The following is a 12,558-nucleotide window of genomic DNA, read 5'->3' as shown; positions in this document are numbered from 1 at the left end:
ACTCAAATAGAACCCTTGAGCATCGCGAAAAGTTCATCCCGAGTAACGAGCACCCAAGCATTTTGGTGCTCGCTCATCTCTAGTTACTATGTTATGTTACTATATTACCTCTTCAAGTAAGCGGGTTGAGGTCCACATGCTGATTTTGCGGTGGGTTTATCATGGATTTTAAGCAACAGGAAATAGACTCAAAATGGACATACAGTTAAGCACAATGGACTAAGTGCAACTGCTAACTCCTAATGCACAACCTATAATCATAAAATGTATTAAAATTTAAAAGGCCAAAACACTTGTGAAAAAACGCTAATAAATGCAATAAACACTGTAAAAAATGTGTGAAGGAATCTAAAGGATGTTTTTTTTTGTAACTTCTAGATTTCATTGAAAAGTTGTATTTATGAGTAAAAAACAAACAGCTAAAGAAATAGTAATTTAATAGTAGTAAATAAATATGATTTCATGGAAATGCACCAAAATATGTCCTGAATTATGCAACTCATAGTTTAATAACATGTTAAAAAAAATTTCCGCCTCAGTATTTACAATCTATTTTAGGAATTCTGTAAAAAACAAAAGCACCATCAAACATCACATACTGGGATTCTAATTAGGCAATAAAAAAATGCAAGCGAAGTGAGAACTTTTCATAACCGGCCTCAGGAATGCACATCACAAACATTCATGCGCAAGATAAATTTACAACATCTATTGGAAGAAAAAAACTAACTAATTTGCTAGTTATGGTACATAAAATAGTTAAATTAGTAAATTATTATTAGTCATTTTAAGTGCCATTAATTCCAGGGCGCTGCGCATATAAAAACAGGGGTTTACGTGTGAAAAAAACAGGAACAATAGATATGAATTACAACTAAGAGAAGACCCTGCCCATGAGGAGAGCTACTGTTTATTGTAAGCTTTTCTGAATAATTAGGTTTTCACATTCTTTTTGAAGCTTTTGAAGGTGGTGGAGTGTGGTGGTCTGATGTGCTGAAGTAGCAAGATCCAGAGTACAGGTGACAGGAGAAATCTTTGAGACGACTGTGTGAGGAACAGACTAGAGAAGAACAATGAAGGAGCTCTTGATAAGGGCCATTAAGTGGCCAAAACGTGTTGTACCTGCTGTCCAACCCTCCACAGGAGGGACGGCCTGTGTATAAATAAATGTTCGAATTTATATAGCGTCAACTTACTTTCAGGTAATTATTACCCCCCACCAAGCTGGGTTCTCATTTTATAGACCTTGGAAGGATGGAAGTCAACCTTGAGCTGGCTACCTGAATCATGTGGGGATTGAATTTGCAATCTTCAGGTCATAGGCAAGAGCTTACACTCTGCGCCACACAAGACCCATAATATATCTTTGTATACTGTGCCGTTCCAAAGAAGAATAAAGAAGAAAAGCTATCGTTGGGTGATAGTGTTAATCCGGACTAAGGATACGCTCCTAGTGACTTGAAAGGCAATCTCGGAATTCTAGGGGAGGAGGTGACACCCCATTTTGGCTACACTGGGGAACTCCCCCCCCCCCCCCCTCAGAGTATCTCATTGCTGATATTTACTTTAAACATGTCTGATAACATTATAATTTTTGAAGGCTTTATCTTGTATTTATATGTTTAAATTCCACTGAGAGGGTTCAACTAAATTATAAAACATAACTTTTAATCAGGTATATAGCTAAAAAGGATTTATTGAGAAATCCTGAGGAGACACAGACAAACACACAAGTTTGCTCCTAGGTCAAATCCCCAATAGTGCTATGGGGAAATGAAGTGGAGAAGGAGCTGGCGGCTACCACTGAGGCTGGTGCTGCTGCTTTATTATTTTGTTCCTGACAAATATTGGGGTGGGAAACTAGGGGTAGTTACTCTCTACCTTTGTGATAGGATCGTCTGTCTCTCGCCCTCTTACTCGTCTGGCTCTTGATCACTATTAACCCAGGAGGTTTCTTGATTAGGGACTCTGATCCTTATGTACTTGATCTTGAAATTAGTTTGGTTCCTGATGATGCTATACCACTGATAGCGGAAACGCGTCGAACCTTAAAACTTGAACCTTAAACTTCATATCTTTTTTCCTTCAATGAACGAGAGCCTCCTCAGCTAGTAGGGACGATATCGTCAATTCTTGGTGACGTTGTCGACAGCTGGGGTTTGTCTTGAGAACCGTATGCTAACTGGTGGAATTGGCTGCATTTACTAAAAACCACCAATTAACAGCTGTCTGTCCACCCTGACAGGAACATTTCTATACATATCAAGCCAACCCTATCCATACCCTTCATGCATATACGTATATTACGCTGAAGGTTACGGGTTGCGAACTTGATTTAGATAAGGGGGAACCCTTTTATTTCACATAGGTTCCCCTTCTCCACTTCATTTCCCCATAGCACTATTGGGGACTTGACCTAGGAGAAAACTTGTGTGTTTGTCTGTGTCTCCTCAGGATTTCTCGATAAATCCTTTTTAGCTATATACCTGATTAAAAGTTATGTTTTATAATTTAGTTGAACCCTCTCAGTGAAATTGATTCAAACATCTAGGTGTTCCTCCTGCTACTGTGAAACCCTATTTTATATGTTTAAGAGCATTTTTTAATGCCAATTATAAATTTTTTTTTTTATGTACTATAACAATCAAAGTAAGGCTGGGCTCACAAGGACATGAGGAAGGCCCACAGTGGATTCTGGCTGTGAGGCCTGCCTACCTGTTGTTTCTGTATTGCAGATGACTGCGGCAGTTCGGCAGCGGTCATGCGTAGTTAAAGGTTATTTTTCAAAATTTGTATTTCCCATGCTGTCGCTTAGCGATGACACAAGTATTTGCGCAATGTTAATTGTGAATGGGCTGCGGGTCAGAGGGCCTCTATTGACATCAGTGGAGGCCGTCCACATGGATTCCGCAGCAAAATAAAGCATGCTGCGATTTTTTTGCTCTGGGAATATGCAATTTGTATCCTCGAGTGTGAGTGAAAAAGCAAATTCACATGCCTTTGTTCTTCTGTAATTGGAATCTGCCCGTGTGAGCCTGGCCTAAGGATTTTTTCAATATACAGTATACATTAATCTTGTGAATGAATATTTGTGTTTGAAACATGCATTCTGGAGCTCAATTATGAAAAGTTCACACTTTGTATTTTTTATTGCTCCAGTTGGAATGAAAACACAGAAACACAGAAAATGGGTAGCAGTAAAAGCCCACATGGCCCATCTAGTCTGCTGTTATATTATTTCCTTTTTGTTTCTCTCTTAGGATAGAGCTATACTTACCCCAGGCAGCTTTCATTCATTTACTGCTGGATTTACAACCACATCTGCTGGAAGTTTGTTCCAAGAATCTACTACTTTTTCAGTAAGATAATATTTCCCTCTAACAAATCTCAGATCGTGCCCCCTTGTTCTTCCTACTAAAAGACTTCCATCTTGAAAGGGAAACCTTTAACATCTTGATGATGATGATTATCCGTTCAGTTGCATCTGACCTTTGGTCACTCTATGGATCAATGTTCTCCACACGTTCCTGTCTTTCACCGCTTCTTTTAAGTTTGGCGATGGACAGGTTGGTGGTGGTCTTAATTGTATCTCGCCATCTTGTTCTTTGTCGTCCTGATCTTCTCTTCCCACTGACCTTGCCGAGCATCAGTACTGTTTCCAGTGAGTTAGCGCACATCATGTGGCCAAGAAAAGAGAGCCGCTGTTTGGTGATTTTGCCCTCTAGTGATATTTTCGGTTTGACGTGATCCAACACTACCTTGTTCGTTGTCATGGCGGTCCAAGGTATCTGTAGCATTCTCCTCCAGCACCATAGTTCAAATGCATCAATTTTCCTTCTGTCTGAGTGTCCAACTTTCTCAACCATATGTAGTTATGGGAAAGACGATTGCATTGGCCAGTCTGGTTTTTGTTGCAATGCTAATGTCCTTGGTTTTCCAGATCTTTTCCTACCAAGTGTAATCCGTCTCTTGATCTCAGGTCCAGATTGCCCGTTGCAATCGATTTTGGATCCAAAGAAGATAAAAACTTGGACCGACTCGACTTCTTTGTTGTTGATGTTTATGTTCACTGTACCATTGTCTCCCGTGGTCATGACTTCCGTTTTCTTGCTGTGGAGGTACAGTCCCATGCGTTCGCTTTCCCTTTGCTCTCATTGGATAGGGTATTCCAGGTCCCTCTCACTTTCCGCAAGCAGGGTGGTAACATCTGCATATCGGAGGTTGCTGACATTTCTGCCACTGATTTTGACTCATCCAGATTGCATCACCTCCTGATCATTTCTGCGTACAGATTGAAAAGGCCTGCTGATAGAATGCAGCCTTGCCGTAAGCCGTTTTTGATTCCGAACCAATCCGTGTTTCCATAAGCTGTCCTGGCTGTAGCTTCTTGGTGTCAGGACAGTGTCCGGGATATGGGGGTCCCTGAGATATCCCGCAACCCCTGTCCCTGCCTACTTGCCCCCCTGGGCTACCCCCCAGGGCGACAACTGGGCGACGGTCCCTACCCTCACTAGGGAAGCGGGACACGGGAGACAAACAGACACTGAGACAAGCAACGGTAGAATGGTCAGACAATCCGGGTAGGCAACAAGAGGGTACGCAGTACGGAGGGGTCAGGCAAAAACGTAGTCAAGTCCAAAAGCAGGTGTCAGAAAAGCCGAGGTCACAAGAGCAGTCAGGATAAACGCGGGTGCAGCTGGAGAACCAAACTAACACTGGCAAGGCCTGAGAGGAAAACACACCTATTTAAATGCTGTCAGCGCTCCCGCCCCAGAAGCTGATTGGGGCGGGGAGCCTGACAGCAGCAGGGCTAATCAGGGCGGTGCTGGGGGCACGCCCCCAGTCTCACTGCACAGACAGTTACCAGGGAAGCCAGCCTGGTAGTCAAGCGACTAGAAGCACCAGCTGCCTCCCTAGCAACCCGGCGGCGACCAGTCTTACAGCGGCCCGGGGAGATCACAAGAACCGGGGTACCTCTGCGCCGTGCTCCTGTACCCCGGGTGGCCGGACCGGTGGTGCGGGCCCGGCGGCCCCGAGAGTTGCCGGTTCTGACAGTACCCCCCCTTCTACGGGGGGACACCGGACCCCCATGGCCAGGTGCGGGCTTAAGCGGGAAAGCCCTGTGGAATGCCTGGACTAGGCGTGGCGCATGCACGTCCCTGGCAGGGACCCACGTCCTATCCTCAGGGCCAAATCCTCTCCAGTGGACCAGGTACTGCAGCCCACCTCTAACCCGTCGGGCATCCACAAGCCTTTCTACTTCATACTCCAGTTCCCCCTGTACCAGAGAGGGAGGAGGCGGGTTCTGGGTGGGGAGAACTGGAGTCACATACTTCTTAAGCAAGTTCTTGTGAAAAACCTTGTGGACCTTCCAGGGGTCAGGAAGTGCCAACTTATATGACACCGGGTTGATAACCTGAGAAACCGTAAATGGGCCAATGAACCGAGGAGCAAGTTTCAGGGAGGGAACCTTAAGTCTCAGATTCTTAGATGATAATAAAACCTGCTCCCCGACCACAAAAGGTGCAGAGATAGTACGTTTTTTATTTGCGTATTTACGTAGTTTCTCTTGGGAACCCTGAAGGTTCTTACGAACCTGGGCCCAAACTGTGCACAGTTCTTCGGCGGATATGTCGGCGGCCGGATTGTTCGAGACCAAAGGAGTAGAAAGCGAGAACTGGGGATGGAACCCATAGTTACAAAAAAAAGGTGACAGTTGGGTCGACGAGTTACCATGGTTGTTAATAGCAAATTCGGCGAGAGGTAAGTAGTTGGCCCACTGATGCTGGTTATCAGAGACAAACAGTCGCAGATACTGGATAAGTTCTTGGTTCATCCGTTCCGTTTGTCCGTTACTCTCGGGATGGAAAGCGGAGGAAAAGGACAAATTAACGTTTAGATTTTTACAGAAGGCTCGCCAGAAGCGAGCGACGAACTGAACCCCTCTATCAGACACAATATCCTCGGGGATCCCATGTAACCGAACAATCTCCTTGATGAACATCTCAGACAAAAGTTTGGCGTTAGGCAACTTGCCAAGTGGAACAAAATGAGACATTTTGGAGAAACGGTCAACTATTACCCAAATGACCGTATTCCCCAGCGAGGATGGCAGATCAGTAATAAAATCCATGGACAAATGGGACCATGGCCTGGACGGAATGGGCAAGGGCAGAAGAGGCCCCTCAGGACGTCTCCTGAGGTTCTTCCCCCTTGCGCAAACCGGGCACGCGGACACAAATACCCGTACATCCTTGGCCATGTGCGGCCACCAATAGAGTCTGGCCGCTAACTCCAGAGTACCCCTGATACCGGGGTGTCCAGCTAGGACTGAAGCATGTGTCTCCTCTAACACTTTCAATCTCAGTGACAACGGGACAAATAATTTGCCTTCCGGAAGGGCTTCAGGAGCAGATTGTTGAGCGGCGTGAATGAGAGGTGAAAGGTCGGAGGAGACAGCAGCGAGGACCACCCCAGGGGAGAGAATGCTCTCAGGCTCCGGCTCGGAAGGTTCCGGAGAACCAAAACTCCTAGACAGGGCATCAGCCTTGACATTCTTAGAACCGGGTCTATAGGTAACAACAAAATTGAACCGAGAGAAAAACAAGGCCCAGCGGGCTTGCCGAGCATTTAACCTCTTAGCGGAATCTAGATAAGTGAGGTTTTTATGGTCAGTGAGTACCGTAATCTGGTGATGGGCTCCTTCCAAAAAATGCCTCCACTCTTCGAAAGCCCACTTAATCGCCAGCAATTCCCGGTTGCCTATATCATAGTTCCGTTCGGTGGACGAAAACTTCCTAGAAAAATAGGCACACGGTCTAAGGTTGGTGAGAGTGGAGGGACCTTGGGACAGTACCGCTCCCACACCAAACTCAGAGGCATCTACCTCCACCACAAAAGGACTGGACAGATCCGGTTGTACTAGGACAGGTGCAGACGAGAACGCCGCCTTTAGGGTATTGAAGGCCCTCAGAGCCTCAGAAGACCAGGTCCTCACATCTGCCCCCTTTCTGGTGAGGTCCGTTAGAGGTTTAGCCACCACGGAGAAGTCTTTAATGAATTTGCGATAGTAGTTGGCGAAGCCGAGGAAGCGTTGAAGGGCTTTCAACGACCCTGGCTGGGCCCACTCCGTGATGGCCTTCACCTTTTCAGGATCCATCTGGAAGTCGCATGGCGTGATGATATACCCCAAAAATGATATCTTTTGTACCCCGAAAACACATTTCTCGAGTTTAGCAAACAGCTTGTTATGTCTGAGTCGAGCTAGCACAGTCTGAACGTGAGTATGGTGACTCGGCAAGTCGGAGGAAAAAATCAAAATGTCGTCTAGATATACAACCACGAACACCCCCATGATATCCTGAAACACTGAGTTCATGTACCCCTGAAAAATGGCGGGGGCATTACACAATCCAAAAGGCATAACTAGGTATTCAAAATGCCCGAGGGGCGTATTGAAGGCGGTTTTCCACTCATCCCCCTCCCGAATGCGGATGAGGTTGTATGCTCCCCTGAGATCAAGTTTAGAAAACCATCGGGCACCCGCGACCTGGTTGAGGAGGTCAGGAATGAGTGGAAGAGCATACTGGTTTCGGACTGTGATTTTATTTAGCTCTCTATAGTCAATACAGGGCCGGAGACCGCCATCCTTCTTCTCAACGAAGAAAAACCCGGCACCCACCGGGGATTCTGAGGGCCGGATGTGCCCCTTGGCCAGGCTGTCCTGGATGTAGTCCCTCATGGATTCTCTCTCTGGAACCGTAACGTTATAAATGCGGCCCTTAGGAAGTTTGGCCCCAGGAATCAAGTCTATTTTACAGTCCCATTCCCTATGAGGGGGCAGAGCTTCAGATAATTGTTTGGAGAACACGTCAGAAAACTCGGAGAGGTATTCTGGTAGGAGGCTCCCCTCGCAGGTGGAGATTCCCACCTTCACCGCACAAAGGTGGTTGGCACAGCGGGGACCCCACTTTACCAGTTCCAACGTGTCCCAATTTACTACCGGGTTGTGCTCCCGGAGCCAGGGGAGGCCTAGGACGACGTCCACAGACAAATCTCTCATCACTAGAAAGGTGCAGGTTTCCACGTGTAAGGCTCCTATAGTAAACCTTACTTCAGGGGTCACCAGATTAACCACCCCTGCTTGCAAAGGAGTGGAGTCCACTCCTGAAACCAGAATCGGAGTTTCTAAACGTAACAAAACCCCGGACAGTTGAGCAACGAAATTAAAGTTAACGAAATTAGCCGCAGCCCCCGAATCAACAAAGGCTTGCCCAGTACGGTGGAAAGCATGAAATTCTAGGGTGCAAGGCACTAACATTTTGGACAACACAGGGAGTACCTTGGCTCCTAGACAGTCCCCCCGATAACTGCCTAGGAGCGGGAGTTCTTCCTGCCGTGGCTTCTTAGCGCAGGTAGCAATGCGGTGACCCGGCTCCCCACAGTAGAAGCTGAGGTTCTTCTTCAGGCGGTGTTCCCGTCGTTGCTCGGGGTTCACGGCTCCCAGCTCCATGGCCTCGGTGGTGGGAGGGTAAAAGGTCGGGTCAGTCGAAGAAGTAGACGTGGGGAGTGGGGTGGTCCGAGCGGCGTGTCTGGCCCTCAAACGTCGGTCGGCTCGAATAGCCAGCGACATGGCTTGCTCCAGGGTTTTAGGCTTTGGGTGGGCCACAAGTAGGTCCTTGAGACCCTCAGACAGACCGGTCAAAAATAAGTCTTTTAGGGCGGCATCGTTCCACCGGGATTCCGTACAATGTTGACGGAATTGGGAACAGTAGTCCTCCGCCATCTTACAACCCTGGCGCAGGGCCAGAAGTTTGGAGACTGCGTAGCCCGCCCGGTCGGGTTCGTCATAAATTTGACCCAGGGCGAAAAAAAAAGGCGTCAAGGGATAGTCGGGCTGGAGAGCCAGCTGGTAGCGAGAAAGCCCAATTCTGGGGCTCTCCCCTCAGGCGGGTAATTACGATTCCCACTTTCTGGTATTCAGTACCAGAGGAGTGGGGGCGGAGATCAAAGTAGAGCTTGCAGCTCTCTCTAAATGCAAAAAACTGATCTCTCTCTCCGGAGAAGCAATCCGGAAGCGTGGCTCGAGGTTCTGACATCGTTCCTGGAGCGGACGAGGACTGCATGGGGCCTGCAGCTGCCACTTGTTCCCGTGGCTGCAAGCGGGCTGTTAGGTCCTGGGCAAGGGTCGTAAGGACCTGGACCTGGTTCGCTACAGCCGCCACGGCCTCCATCGAGGGGCTCAAAGTTGCCGGGCGGATGCAAGGGTCTGACCTTAGTTCGGCCAGTGTTACTGTCAGGACAGTGTCCGGGATATGGGGGTCCCTGAGATATCCCGCAACCCCTGTCCCTGCCTACTTGCCCCCCTGGGCTACCCCCCAGGGCGACAACTGGGCGACGGTCCCTACCCTCACTAGGGAAGCGGGACACGGGAGACAAACAGACACTGAGACAAGCAACGGTAGAATGGTCAGACAATCCGGGTAGGCAACAAGAGGGTACGCAGTACGGAGGGGTCAGGCAAAAACGTAGTCAAGTCCAAAAGCAGGTGTCAGAAAAGCCGAGGTCACAAGAGCAGTCAGGATAAACGCGGGTGCAGCTGGAGAACCAAACTAACACTGGCAAGGCCTGAGAGGAAAACACACCTATTTAAATGCTGTCAGCGCTCCCGCCCCAGAAGCTGATTGGGGCGGGGAGCCTGACAGCAGCAGGGCTAATCAGGGCGGTGCTGGGGGCACGCCCCCAGTCTCACTGCACAGACAGTTACCAGGGAAGCCAGCCTGGTAGTCAAGCGACTAGAAGCACCAGCTGCCTCCCTAGCAACCCGGCGGCGACCAGTCTTACAGCGGCCCGGGGAGATCACAAGAACCGGGGTACCTCTGCGCCGTGCTCCTGTACCCCGGGTGGCCGGACCGGTGGTGCGGGCCCGGCGGCCCCGAGAGTTGCCGGTTCTGACACTTGGTTGTTGTAAAGCGACCTTATAAGCTGTTCAATATGTTCTAGGACGCCCATTCGCTTCAGACACTTCCCAAGCTCGTCATGTTCAACACAATCAAATGCCTTGCTGTAGTTGATGAAACACATGTACAAGTCCTTTTGGTATTCCGGGGCTTCTCAATGATCCAGCGCAGGTTCGCAATTTGGTCTCTCGTTCCACGACCTTTGTGGAAGCCAGCTTGAAGGTCCAGCAATTCCCGTTCAACAATTGTCATGATGCGTTTTTGTATGATCTTTAAAAGAATTTTGCTGGTTTGAGGTATGAGGGCGATGGGGCGGTAATTGGAACATTCTTAAGCATCACCTTTTTTTGGAAGTGTGACGAAGACAGTCTTTGAACCACGATTTGGAGCTCCAGATCTTTTGACATAGGTCAGTTAGGATCTTGACTGACACTGGCTTGAGCAGTTTGGCTAGTATGTGATTAATGCTAGGAGCTTTCCTGTTTGGTAGTTGTTTCAGGGCCCATGTGACTTTTTGATCCAGAATGCCCATGAATTAACATGTTAAAAGGCTCCAGTTACATCCTCCCATGCATTTCTTTCCTCCAGGCTATACAGTTTAAAAGCCCATTTACACGCAAAGATAATCTTTCAAATGACTGAAAGATTGACAGATTTTGCAATCTATTTGCGTAAAGTGTTAATAGCCATTAATGTCCATTAACACTTTATTATCTTCATTTGCATGTAAAAGGGCCTCCAGGAGCTGTGTTGCAAAGCCCAGCATGTGACTAATCACACACCCTGCTGTGCACACAACTGCATTGTTCTCCTTGCTGCTGCCAGCAGATTACAATGTTATCTGCCGACCCCTGTGGAGGTAACAGTATGCAGTCTATTGAGAGATATCTTATCTTCCAATGGCTGAAAGACGGGTTTTAAGTTCGCCTTAGAATCATCATTCAAGCAAAAACTGCAAGATGTCCGTGTTTACATGTAATGATTATCGTTCATTTTTAGTTGTTTGAACGAATTTTGAGCAATAATTGTTACGTGTAAATGGGCCTTTAGTTATTTTAAGGGCATTACAAGCCTAAATATTTTTTAGCTTGTATAAAAGAATTCCCAGGTGGACTAACCTATAGAGGGACATTTCTAAACTCAAGTGCCGAATTCCAATGTTTCCCACCTGGTCATGTGACTACTTCAGTAACACAAGTATATTGGTAGAGACTGCCAGTTACCTATATCACAGTGCTGGAGACATCCCATACCAATGGTCCTTCTTGGCTTCTCTTCCTCTGTTCATCCCCTAGTCAGGGTTCCAACTTTGTCCATGGAGAAGAGAAGACAGAGTTGGGCTCAGAGGATGCAGAAAGAGGAAGGATTTGAGCTGCCTGAAAGCAGGAGAGGGAAGGTTTCGGCTGTCTTGAGGAAGGGGGGGGGGGGGCGTATTGAAAAATTGGGAAAAAAATAGGTCCTACTCACTTTTCCTAGTGCCTAGCCACACAATTAGCTTATTTTGAAGCTGTCAGAAATCAGAACCCTTAAATCCGTCTCTTCTAAAGTTCTGGCTAAGACAGAACTGCCAATATGATACTCAAATGGAGGATTCTTGCTCGCCAAGTTCGTTACTTTACATTTGGAAGCATGCAACTGCAGTTTCCATTGTTTGACCATTTATCCATTAGTAAGGTTAAATAATTTTCCCTGTTACAGACACCACTAGGAGTATTAACCCTATTGCTTACTTTTGTGTTATCAGAGAACAGACAAACCTGACCTACCAAAGCTTCTCCTATGTCACTTAGGCTGGGTTTACATAAATCAGTCATGTCAAGCTGTGTTTAAACCCATAGCCAGACACAACTGGTGGGATTTTGGTGTTCTGTTGTGGTCCAGTCCGGCATCCCTAGTGTGACATAATGGGACAGAAAATCACTGTCTGGTACAAGAAGGCATCTGGTGTCAAAACTAATGTGCTGGATTCCATGAAATGGCCTATAGATAACTATGGGATCAGTTCTGGCACCAGGAAAAGCACCGGACCCCCTAACAGAAACTGGTGACCACTTGTAATTAGTCTCTGTTCAGAGTATTGCATTCACAACAATACTTGGACATCTACCCTTTAACCAGCTGATATCCACTGGACTGGCAAGGTATCCGATGGATGGAATTCTCCCGCCAGGATGCAGCGCAATTTGCCGTTGCAGAAATCCGCACCAAAATCCACACGACTAACTACAGATTTTGATGTTGCACTGCAAATTTTCAATTCCACAATAGCAGGAGCTGTGCAGAATTTTCTGCCAAACTGCAGAGTTTGCTGTTGGTGAAATAATTCTACCTATATGCAAGCGCTCTTAGACTTCCTTCATACTTAGTTTTTTTCTGGCATATAAAAAAATAGCAGAATTTTAAAACAATATTACATAAATTTGGGGGGGCGTTCTTTGTGGCTTTATTGCAAAACAGTTTGATTTAATACCGTCATTTTGGGTTGATTTGAGTATTACCTGATTATTGATGTGGAAAATAGCACAAAAAATGAAACACGTATTTATACATGCATTTTTTTATGCAAGGACAAAAAAAACTATGCATGCCTATTGGGAAG

The sequence above is a fragment of the Eleutherodactylus coqui genome, chromosome 5 (genome assembly GCF_035609145.1).
Source record: "Eleutherodactylus coqui strain aEleCoq1 chromosome 5, aEleCoq1.hap1, whole genome shotgun sequence".
Classification (NCBI taxonomy): domain Eukaryota; kingdom Metazoa; phylum Chordata; class Amphibia; order Anura; family Eleutherodactylidae; genus Eleutherodactylus; species Eleutherodactylus coqui.
Note: the sequence above shows the minus strand (reverse complement) of the source record.